Raw genomic sequence first — 12,129 nt, forward strand, 5'->3', positions numbered from 1 at the left:
GATTCCCAGGTGATTCTAACATGCAGCCAAGGTTGAGAACCACCGGTGTAGATAGACAATTTCAACTTAAGGAGATGGCTCAAAAGTGGCTTAAAACATTTATTGAATTTGAAAATATAGGCTGTTTTTCCATACTTCATTGTTAGTTACTGTCAAGCTAGCTAGATCTATAGTTTAGGACTGGCAAACAACTAAAATTTATCTAGTCCAACCCCTTCATTTTACAGATGAGAAAACTAAGAGCCAAATGGGTAAAATAATTTTCTCAAGTTCACACCTTCTTGTATGTAGCAGTAACAGTGCTGTCCTTTGGGTGTTCACAACTTTGGAAATGTGGTAGTGTTCATTAATTTTGATCTCAATAAAATGGCTACTCAGGTACTCCCTTTCATTTTGATATTTTCCCTTGTCTAATGGTTGACCCCTTCTTGTTCCACCCGCAAGACCCGCACAGCTCTGGTTGGTGACTAAGAATTTGATGCAGGCTGCGTAAAAGAATACGATGTATTTAGAAGTTTCTATTAGCTCTCAGTATAATGTCATAAAGAATATTCTTTACAGTGTTTCGCTGAGCAGAACTTTATAAGTTTTTGCATCAGCAAAAATAGGTCTCAAGCCTAGTTGCTGAGCGGGTGGTGGTGGAGGAAGTGGTGGAACCATTCTACTTTCTTAAGCAAACACCTGAAACTAGGAGTGATGTGAGGCACAGACAGACAGCTGGGGTGAGAAGAGAGAGTGAGAGGGCCCAGCAACAAAGAGACCGAAGCTTGTGAGAAAACATACTTTAACAGAGATGCGTTCTGGTGGCCAGTGATGTGGATAGAACCTGTGGGGATACTTTCTGTCAGAAATTTAACCTGTTAAGAGAAAGGCAGAGTGTTAGTAACATTCCTCTCTGGAGACAGTAAGAGAAATGTGTTTTTTAAAAGCAGGGACTGTTGTGAATTTTTTGTAAATTCATTGTTGGCCTGGGACTTAATGTGTAGTTTGTTCTCAGAAGTCAGTTATTTAACTAATGCTTCCAGTTCTGAGGTGGTAGCTAAATCCTAGGCATGTCCTGAAAAGGGCTTTGATAAGTGTTCTGTCACAGGCTGAGAAGCACATTAACTCAACAGAGCAGAACTGAAATCGCCTAAGGTCTAGTTTCTGAATATATGCTAGAGACACTAGTTATTTGGTATTTTAATATATATTATACTGCACTCTAAAAATGCACTAAATCTTGAACAAACATCCCATGGGAAGATATTTCTTTTTTTTTTTTTTCTTTTTGAGCAGGAGTTTGAGAAGATAATTATTTTAATCCCTAGGTCTCTGGAAAGAAAAAAATGAAGGCCAGATTAAAAAAAAAAATCGATGTTTTCAGGCAAATGTAAAGCTTTGAACTTGGAAATCTTGAAGTACTGTACAAGGTAAGCTTTAAACATGCTTGCTAAAATACTTCAAAAAAAATGCTGTTAAACTAAAAAGTGAGTATCTGCCTCACTTCTGACTTCTAAAAATTATCTAGAGTACAACTGATAAGACTTTGGCCTTTAATCCATCTTGCTATGGCATAAGCCTAAAATTTCTGTTCCTTTCCAACCACCATAGCCTGCTACCCTTCTAGCGTATTTTTGCTCTGTTTACTAGAACAAGCTCAGTGCCTAGACGGCTTCAGTGGAGGAGAGCAACCACACATTCAGTAAATGATTGTTGAACGATGACTAAGCTGAGCTGGGACACAATTCGGGCTCTGCCAGTGTATTTTTTGACCTTAGACTAGTCACTCTACTTTTGTCTTAATTTTCCCTTCTTACGGGGAGCTCATGATAAAAATAACTGTAAACTACTTCGTGGAGAGCTTTTATTTTTAAAGGGCTGCCAATAAATACTGGAGTCACAAGGTCTCACAAACCTCCCTCAGAAGCTAAGTTTATGGAGGGATAGGGAACTTTTTCCTCCTTTGAATCAGCAGTATCTTATTTGTGTTTTGGGAGTACAGTTCCTGGCCTTTAAAAATGACTCCGTAAATACTGTATGTTTATGAACGTTATGAGGCAGGTAACAGTCTTGGCAGTCCACTGCCTCTTAAATCTCTTCTCTGCGACCCTTTTCACACTCAGCATCTAAAAGGCCGCCGCTATTTGCTCTAGGATCTGTACCCAAGGCATTTACTTCAAAACACCCACGTCTAGAGGAAGAATTCTTCTGTGTTTTAGGGTATCATTTCGCTTTTCCGCAGCACTGCACCTCAGGCTTGGGATCTGGGTCCGGAGGCACCGGGAAGAGTTCGGTAAAGGAAGCTCATCTTCCCGCCTTCTGATTGGTCGGCTCGCACTCCACTCACGCAGCTCGCGGTTCTGATTGGCCACCGTGCCCCCCGCCTCGGCTCGCTACTACTTTGTGTGCCCCGCCAGCGCGCTCAGGTCCTGGGTCTCAGCTCGCCGTCTGGGCTGGTGTGAACTAGCTCTTCGGCCCACTGCTCTGCATCGCGGGCGGCAGGAATTTCCCGAGTCCGAGCGGGTAGGAAGCATCCTGAGGAAAAGCCCCCACCCCTTCGTTCCGTGTTCTCTTTCCCGTACTGAATAAACTTCCGCCTCATTGAGGGGCTGTCGCAGCCGCGGGTCGAGGGAGAGGCCAGACATCGAATTCAGGCCCTCGCGGGGGATCTTTACACCCGGCGAGTGTGGAAACAGCTCACACGAGAAAGTAGGGCTTCGCCAGTCGGTTGTGGGTGCGTGCCAGTCTATGTTCGCGTTGCAAGCTGCAGCCGGGCAGCGGCGATCATCCCTCACAAGTGGCAGAGAGCCTGCTCCCAATCTCCAGTACCAGGTGCTCCTTGGGGCCGCGGCTGAACTGGCGCGGGCCAGTCCCGCCCCAGCGGTCGAAAATGCGGGATTCCCTGGAGGTGGCGCTCCCGGCTGGTCTCGCGCCCCCCTCAGCCTCCGGCCTTCCAGCGGTAGAGGGCGGCCTACGCTCGCGTTGGAGCCGGCGCCCGCGCGCGCAGCGGCTGCACTGCTGGAGCTCCCCCGGTCCCGCTGTGGCCCGGGGCGCTCCTGCCCCAGGATGCTGCGGTGAGCGATCCAAGGGCGCAGCCAAGAGGGGGCGGGGAGAAGCCCTGGCACATGCCTGGGTCGCCGTAGGTGGCAGGCGCCGGCGCATGCGCGCCCTCTCCCACGGGCCGGGAACGCCGAGGGGCGCGCGCCCCCTTCCGCGCGCTCACGCTTGCGCTATCCTGGGTTTCCCCGCCCGCTCTCGTTGTCAGAGCCGCTCCGGCGCGTGCGCGCGTTATCGCCGGCCGACCGGAGTGGTCGGGTTCCCTCCGCTCCAGGCCCCCGCCCCTCGCCGCCCCCTCCCAGCCCCCGGGCAGCCTGTCTCCTTCCTCTCCCCGCGGAATGGGGCCGGCGCTGCTCGGGGTCGCGCGCCCGAGACCCGGCTCGCGCTCGGTCTCGCGCTGTCAGCGACTGTCCAGCTCGCGCCGCCTCGCGCTCTCCCTCAGTCACTGGCGCCGGAGGCTCCGTTAAGCGGCGGCGGTGGTTCCTGTTTCCGTTTCTTCCTCTCCCTTCAGTCGGTAGTAGCATCCTCCACCCAGCCACCTCTCCCACTCCCCTCGCGGAGGGCAGCTGCGGCTGCGGCTGTGGCGGCGGCGACCGGGGAGCAGCGGAGACCGCCTCTGCTCCCGCCTCGGGTAAGGGGGCGTCTGGGGGCCGGGCCCCGCGCGCGTCGGGGTCTGGGGCTGGGCAAGCGCGGGATCCGACGAGGCTCCGGGGATGTGCCTGGAGGCTGTCGCGACTCCGTTTCCCCAGGCGATCCCCGGGCCTGTTGCTGCAAGTGCTGCTGCTTCCCCAGCCGCTCCGGGAAAAGTGGGGAGCGAGCCCCCGGGACGCTCCGGCGGGTGCCTTGGCGCGGCCGGGAGGGCGCGGGCAGGGGGTGAGGGGCGCCCGCCGCCCGGGCCGGGACGCGGAGCGGGGCGGCCGCTGCCCTCGGGTCGCGCATCCTTGGATCGGGCAGGGGCTGGAGCGGAGGAGAGGAGGAGAGATGGGGGCGGGGGAGGAGGTGTCCCTCTTCTGCACACCTACCTGCCCTTTCGCCAGCAGCTCTGCCCCTGTAGTCACCGACTGCCAGGAGGAGGATGCCTGTGCCTCACGGGCTTGTGAGAGGGGTTCCTGGGCTAGAAACCTGGGGCGCGGGGGCGGGGGGACCTGCACACAGACCCACTCCCAGCCAGGGGGCGATGCCCGGGCACCCTCCACCCCCTTGATGTGGAAATGGTGAGCTGGCGGCTTTTGAGTATCTAAACTTACTTGGGAGGTGAAGTGAGTCTTTATTAGTTAAAGGAGGTTTGTCCTGCGAGAGCGAATGGATGGTAGGTCGCAGCACCTGTTCTCTCACAGTGGGGACTGCAATCTTTAGGAACACAGAACGCCAGGGACGCAGTGCATCTCTTAAGTTCAATGACAGGGTCGTGGTTAGTCATCCCTGGTGAGCTTTTAGCGTTTTGCCGTATATTAGCTCGCTTATTTATTTATTTATTTTAGTTGTAGAAATGGGAGTATATTTTCTTTAAAAATTAAAAACTGAAAGAGATTTAACATCAATGGTGTGCCAGTATAGGTCGGCAGGAAAAAACCCCGATAAGCTTGTCTTGTTTGATACCAAGAAGATAATTCTAGTCCGAGCTTTAATATGCTTCCTATGTTTTCTGCTGCTTTTCATTTTTTTTCCATATTTCATATCAGAGGATTGGTAGAGTCTTTAAAACTTCATTAACAGGAACAAATCTGTTATCCACAATTCTTCTCAAAAGGCACTCTAACCCATCAGATAGCCAGGCAGTTGCATTCTCACGAATACTCTGTCCGTGAAAAGAAACTCAATAAGACACAGGCGAATCCAGTGAATAGAAGAAGACATCTATTGAGTTTTGGAATGTTTGGTGCATTTGGATTGGCCTAGGTTTATGAAACCTAACCCTCCCATTGTAAACAGGATTCAAGTCCTTCCATAATATATTGTCCATTTACTCTGTAGGCCAAGAAAGCTACTGGTCTCTAATGCCATGTTCCTCAGTCATAGAGCCAACACTGAGCAGTTCAACGATAACATAATAAATTATTTCTCTGGTGTGAGGAAGTCAGACACTACCACTAGAGTGTACATTGTCATGGCCGAGGACATGTGCATACAGGATGGCTTCTTCAGCTTCAGGTTGGTCATTCCAGCACCAAGACTGGGGGTCAGTACAAAGTCTCCATGTTGGTGGTGGCAAGAGCAGCTCTCCGTCTCCATATTAGCTTTTTGATTGAGGCCTTGGATAAAGGCAGGGAGAGGTGTCAATCTACTTCCTGCATTTTAAACTTATCACAGGTAATTGACTGAACTTTGGCTTGGCTCTCTTTAGAAACTGTAGGAAAGGTTTCATTATACTAGTTTTTTATTTTCCTTGTTGTTCTGGGGTTAAGTGCATTTTTATTTTCTTAACTTAAATTTTATGTTTTTATGCATAATTCTTTTAAAGGGTGAATCATATAGAAATCATTTTAGGAGAGAAATTATTTAAGCACCACAGTGCTACACTGAAATAATGGCGTAAATTGTATTCTCCCTTCAAGTTAAAAACAACCTAAAATGTTATGCCAAAATAATGAGGCCCTGTAAGTTGCTAGCCTTGTGAAATACACTATAAAATGTGTATAGAAAGCCTTGGTTACTTGATTTATAAATACAATAGTAAGAATAAGGTGAGAATTCAAACATTTGAATAGTGATTTTACAGTTTAGTATTTAAAAATGTAGGGAGTTAGAAATGAGTAGAAGGAAAATAGAAGGGTAGTTTGGAAGCATGGATTTTCTTTTTGCTGCATTATAAATTGAGAATTCTACTTGAAGAGCTGAACAGTTGGAATGAAACTTGCATTGACTGCAGAAACATGCTAAAATGTAGCTTTAATCAAGTATTGATCTCACATGAAGAATATATTGTGGTTTATTAGGATAGTGGTTCAAATAATTTCCATAAAACATACCACTACATAGATTTACTTTAGGATCTTCTTAAATTTTAAGAGTCACTTGAAGTTGTTTTCCTACAAGTCAGTTCTGCTTGAGATGTATAGGTTTGAAAAAATAATTCTGATTATATTCTGAAATGTTTCGATACAAATTTTAACTACTTATTTTAAGGAATTGGAATGTATTTAAAAGTGGTGAATTTTGAAATTTGCTAGTGGTTTGGAAAAACGTGTGTTCCTTGTTTAGTTTTTTCAAAGTGCAGTTTATTAGTAGGTTGGTCTGGAGGGGGAGCTAGTGCCAAAGCAAAGCATAGCTTAATATGTTTGAACTTTTAAAATACCCCAAATCAGATTTTTATGACAAGAATAAACATACATTTATTTTTATTTTTATTTTTTTAGAGAGACTGGAAAGGAGGGAGGGGGAGAGAGAAAGAAAGAGAAACATTGATGTAAGAGAGACACATTGATTAGTTGCCTCCCACATGTGCCCCTGACCTGGGTGGGGATTGAACCTGCAACCTAGATATCAGCCCTTGTGTGGGAATTGAAACCATGACCCTTTGGTGCACGTGCCAGTGTTCTAACCATGGAGCAACACTGTCCAGGGTGAATCATACATTTTTATTGAAAATAGTAAGGGAATTGATATGGCATATATCTGTACATAGTTGTTTGTGGAGTATATATATTGTGTATTACAAATTAGTTAAAAAATCTTTTCATGATCTGAAATAATGGAAAGTTTAATGTTTAAGGTTTGTTGAATTTCTCATTTAAAATCTCTTGAAAATATGTCCCAAACTTAGAATGTGTGATAGTAGTTTCTTAACCTTCTTGTGCAGTGCATCATCAGAAGGGAAGGAGTATATCTTGACCCTTTGTGCATGTTGCATGTCCTTAAATTTTTTCATTGTAATATATACAGTCTTAAGTATCAAAAAAGCTTCAAGTAAAGTCTTATATGGGCAAAGATATCACTTCTGTAGTAGCATAGATATTTGTCAAAAGTAGAGGTACTTTCAATAAAGAAATAGACCCTTGAGACATCTGTAGAGCAAGGATCCCAAGATCACTTATTAACCTCTGTCTCCTGAAATATAGAGCAGTGAGTCCAGCTGATCTAAATTGACGTTGTGCCTTTGAATATGAAGCAGTTTTTTGTTGTTGTTTTTTGTCTATGGTACTTTATTTAGACATTTCACCATTCACATTCTTCAAATTATAGGCTACAAATTAGTAATGTGTATATTAAAATCATTAGAATATTTAGTTTCTGAGGATAGTGATTGAGCTGTGTGTTCTCCATTGCTCTTCATTATGTAAATAGAATCTCAATGCTGATAAAATAAAAAAATAGATTCTTTGAAAGGAATGATAATATCTGTAAGAGAATAGTGAGGTATTTACCATACTTAAGGGGTTAATGCTCTAAATTAAACAGTTTTATGAGACATGCTGGAATATTTTTATGTATCTTTTACAATGTCTTTTTAAAAATATATATTTTTTATTGATTTTTTACAGAGAGGAAGGGAGAGGGATAGAGAGCCAGAAACATCGACGAGAGAGAAACATCGATCAGCTGCCTCCTGCACACCCCCCACTGGGACATGCCCACAACCAAGGTACATGCCCTTGCCCAGAAGTACCCGGGACCCCTCATTCTGCAGGCCGACGCTCTATCCACTGAGCCAAACCGGTTAGGGCACAGTGTCTTTTTTTGTTGTTGTCGACCCCCAGGAATGAACCATTACCATTTTAATTGTTATTTTTGATTTAGTAAAAACTGCATTTAGTAAATCTCTTGGTTTAATTAAATGGTAAATCATATCTTAGCACATTTATAAAAAATAAGAGTCTCCATTTATAATCATAAGAGCAAATATAAGCATGTAAATAAATTTATTTTCTAAAAATGAAAAAGAAAACTAAGATTTTAAACAACTCTGAAGCTAAAAATGTTACTATTATAGTACTTTTATACCCTGCATCAATACTGGCCCTTTGGTACTTTCAGCTGAGATACCTACTTTGTCTTCTGTTGTCAATAGTAGTATAGTGAGTGTAGCATTGAGAGGACCAATACAAGATTTCCTGCTTATATTTCTTTTTTTTAAAAAATATATTTTTACTGATTTTTAGAGGAAGAGGAAGGGAGAGGAAGAAAGAAATAGAAACATCGATGAGAGAGAAACATAGAACAGCTGCCTTTTGCATGCCCCTCACCAGGGATTGAGTATGAAACCCTGGACATGTGCCCTAACTGGGAATTGAATTGGTGGACTCTCAACCACTGAGCCACACCGGCTGGGCTGGCTTATATTTCTTTACCATAAAGTATATGATTTCGTTTTTGCAATTTGAATTGTTATTAAATTGTAGTTTGTTATAATGAGATAGTAAGGATGTTTAAAAGTAAAAGATATTTACAAACTTTAAAAAATTCCCAACAGAAGAAAATTATATGGGATTATGTATGCACTTAAGATGTATTTTTTAATGGATTAGTCTCAAGTCTCAATATTACTTTCTCTTTATGTTCTACTCTCATGCCTACATCTCCCCTTCAACCACCCTCCATCATCCCACAGTTTCCCTTTGGAGTAATTAGGAATCAAACCAATGAAATGAACCATATCACTCCCCTGACATAGCTTTTTCTTCTGTGATTAAATAACTTTATATTAATCTGTACAGTATTCTAAACATATAACCCATATAAACTTTATATGATACTGTATTTTTTTTTAATAGAAGAAGAGCAAATATAGCTGATGGGATTATTTTATGTATTTCAAGAGTTACTTATCTACACTAATAAACATGCAAATTGACCATACCTTCGCTACGCCTTAAGCCACGCCCACCAACCAATCAGAGCAACTATATGCAAATTAACCCAACCAAGATGGCTGGCAGCCACTGAGCTGGAGCAAGCAGGAGGCTTGGTTGCCCCAATGATGGAGGAAGCCAAGCTTCCCGCTTGCCGTGGCAGCTCTAAGCTCCACTCAAAGCAACGAAGTTTTAATTATAGAAGTTAAATAAACCCCAGATACCAGCTTTCAGCTGGCTGTGGCCATGGAGCTGTAGTGAGCAGGAGGCCTCCCTCCCGCCCACCCTGGCCGGCTCTGAGCTCCTCTCAAGGCTACCAAGTTTCAATTATAGAAGGTAAATAAATCCCAGAATTAAAAAAAAGAGAAAAAAAGGAGAGGCTGGGAGCTTCCATAGCAGGCGGGCTTGGCCAACCTGAAAACGGCCCTCAGCCCCTCACCCAGACTGGCCAGGAACCCCAGTGGGGAACCCCAACCCTAAAGGGGGTGTGGCCAGCCTGAAAACAGCCATCAGTCCATCACCCAGGCTGGCCAAACCTCCATGGGGTGAGGGTCCCCACTGGGGGGGCTTGACCAGCCTGAAAACAGCCATCAGCCCTCACCCAGGCTGGCCAGGCACCCCAGTGGGGACTCCCACCCTGAAGGGGGTGTGACCAGCTGCAAACAGCCATCAGCTCCTCACCCAGGCTGGCCAGGAACCCCTGTGGGACCCCCACCCTGATCCGGGACACCCTTCAGGGCAAACCAGCCGGCCCCCACCCATGCACCAGGCCTCTATCCTATATAATAAAAGGATAATATGCAAATTGACCCTAACAGCAGAACGACTGGGAATGACTGGTCACTATGACACACACTGACCACCAGGGGGCAGACGCTCAATGCAGGAGCTGCCCCTGGTGGTCAGTGCGCTCCCACAGGGGGAGCTCTGCTCAGCCACTAGCCAGGCTGACGGCTGCCAGTACAGTGGTGGTGGTGGGAGCCTCTCCCGCCTTAGCAGTGCTAAGGATGTCTGACTGCAGCTTAGGCCTGCTCCCCGCTGGCAAGTGGACATCCCCGAGGGCTGGCGGGCTGCCAGAGGGATGTCTGACTGCCAGCTTGGGCCTGATCCCCCAGGGAGCGGGCCTAAGTCAGCAGGTGGACATCCTCCGAGGGGTCCCAGACTGCAAGAGGGCATAGGCTGGGCTGAGGGACCCCCCTGAGTGCACAAATTTTTGTGCACCAGGCCTCTAGTCTATATATAAAAAGCTAATATGCTAATTGTCTGTCTGGGTAATGATGTCATGTAGCAACACCCAGCTTCCTCTCCCTAGCATCTAGCCTCTTTGCAGTTTCTTCAGCTCAGGAATATGACTTGCTTTATAGCCAGGTAGAAACATTTTACACTTTAACCAAATGTCTGTGAAGCGTTTTCCTGTGCCTCATCTCATTTGATCCTCACAGAAGTCCTGGAGTAGGTAGATAGGAGACTTGGTAGAATCCTATTTTCATTAGCCAGAAAACAGAGATTTAGAAAGCTTAGAAACTTGACCTGACTGAAAAGAAGTAAGAAATGGTGGATCTTGAAAGTAACTTCAGGTTTTCTCACTGCACAGAATATAGTCAAACACTGCTGCAGTTAAATATTTTACCCTTTGTTCTCCCTGCATGATCTACAATAATAATCTGCTTCATGTTGGTATTTACTGCTGTGTTGCAGACAATTACCTGAGAGAGAAGTTGGGATGCTTCACTGGGCTGGAAAAAGTTTCGCTAAATCAGAAAGCAGGTCTAATTAAGCAAGTTTATTCTATCTATACCAGTAATCTATACTAATAAAAGGGTAATATGCTAATTAGACCAGGTCAACTGGCCATCTTCTGAACATCTGACTTCCTTCTGGACAAAGCCATGGTGGTGGGGGCCTAGGCACAGGCAGTTAGGGGTGATCAGGCCAGCAAGGGAGGGCAGTTAAGCACGAGATCAGGGCAGCAGGGAGTTAGGGGCAATCAGGCTGGCAGGGGAGGGCAGTTGGAGGTGAGATCAGGCTGGCGGGGGGGGGGGGGGCATTGGGGGCAAGATCAGGCCTGCAGGAGAGGGTAGTTGGGGGCGAGATCAGGCTGGCAGGCAGAGGGGTTAGGGGCAATCAGGCAGGCAGGCAGAGGCAGTTAGGGGCGATCAGGCCGTCAGGCAGGTGAGCAGTTAGGAGCCAGCCGTCCTGTGGGATCGGGCCTAAACTGGCAGTCAGACATCCCCCAAGGGGTCCCCAATTGGAGAGGGTGCAGGCTGGGCTGAGGGATCCCCCTTCCCCCCCCATGCATGAATTTTGTGCACCGGGCCACTAGCATATAGAAAAGGCTAAGTTGACTTTTGCATGCATGATACATATAAAGCTCTCTCTGGCGCCATTCACATGCATGTGTTTTGATCTGTTATTGTTGATCGTGAATTTGGTTGCCACTTCTATTATAGAGAAAGGACGAATAGTGATATTAAATATTTTTTCTAATTAATTTCCTTTCAATGTGCATGAGTTGGTGCACCAGGCCACTAGTACTCTTTAAAAAGCGGAGCCGGTTTGGCTTCCTGGATAGCGCATCAGCCTGTGAACTGAAGGGCCCTGGGTTAGATTCTGGTAAAGGGCACATGCCCAGATTGTGGATTTAATCCCCAGTAAGGGATGTGCAAGAGGCAGCCAATCAGTGATTCTCTCTCATCATTGATGTTTCTATTTCTCCCTCTCCTTTCCTCTCTGAAATCAATAAAAATATATTATAAAACAAAACAGCAGAGCTATAGCATTACTTTCATTTAAGTTTTCTTTTAAAAAGATGTAATTTGCCACCCTGGCCAGTGTTTTCAATGGTTAGAGCATCAGTCCTCGCACCGAAGAGTTTTGGGTTTGATTCCTGGTCAAGGGCACATAACTGGGTGGTAGGTTCCATTTCCACCCCAGTTCGGGCTCGTGTAGGAGGCAACCAGTTCATGTCTCTCACATCGATGTTTGTCTTTCTCTTCCTCTTTCTCCCCCCTTCTCCCTTCCCTTCCACTCTCTCTAGAAGTCAGTAGAAAAAATATCCTTGGGTAAGGATTAACAAAACAAAACAAAATAAAACAAGAATATTTTATTTGCCAAAACCTAATACCTTACTCAGATACTACTTTTAAAGATTACCTTTTGTGGTAGATTACTCTTTTGTCAGAAAATGACGTGTGAAAGGAAAAAGTTTTGAATTTTAAGTATTTTTATTTTAATTGACAAATTATACCAGTATGAGGCAAGTACTGATGTAGTTTAAACTTGCCTTTGCTATATTGTCTCT

General features: G+C 45.5%; 1 protein-coding gene and 1 pseudogene across 4 annotated transcripts in view; one reads left to right on the forward strand and one right to left on the reverse strand.

Annotated features, from left to right (window-relative positions):
* Nucleotides 1-2,404: 2,404 nt before the first annotated feature.
* FUT8 (fucosyltransferase 8) overlaps nucleotides 2,405-12,129 on the forward strand; it is a 228,120-nt gene continuing 218,395 nt past the window's right edge. For 3 of the 4 annotated variants that reach the window (XM_036310038.1, XM_036310110.1, XM_036310101.1), the window contains exon 1: nucleotides 3,181-3,670. The gene's annotated coding sequence lies outside the window, so the exon portion shown is untranslated. Of the gene's footprint in view, nucleotides 2,506-3,180; nucleotides 3,671-12,129 lie in introns of those variants that run through there. The other variant, XM_036310074.1, reaches the window with a different exon arrangement.
* LOC118656644 lies at nucleotides 4,795-5,237 on the reverse strand (annotated as a pseudogene).

The sequence above is a fragment of the Myotis myotis genome, unplaced genomic scaffold, assembly GCF_014108235.1.
Source record: "Myotis myotis isolate mMyoMyo1 unplaced genomic scaffold, mMyoMyo1.p scaffold_m19_p_1, whole genome shotgun sequence".
NCBI classification, from domain to species: domain Eukaryota; kingdom Metazoa; phylum Chordata; class Mammalia; order Chiroptera; family Vespertilionidae; genus Myotis; species Myotis myotis.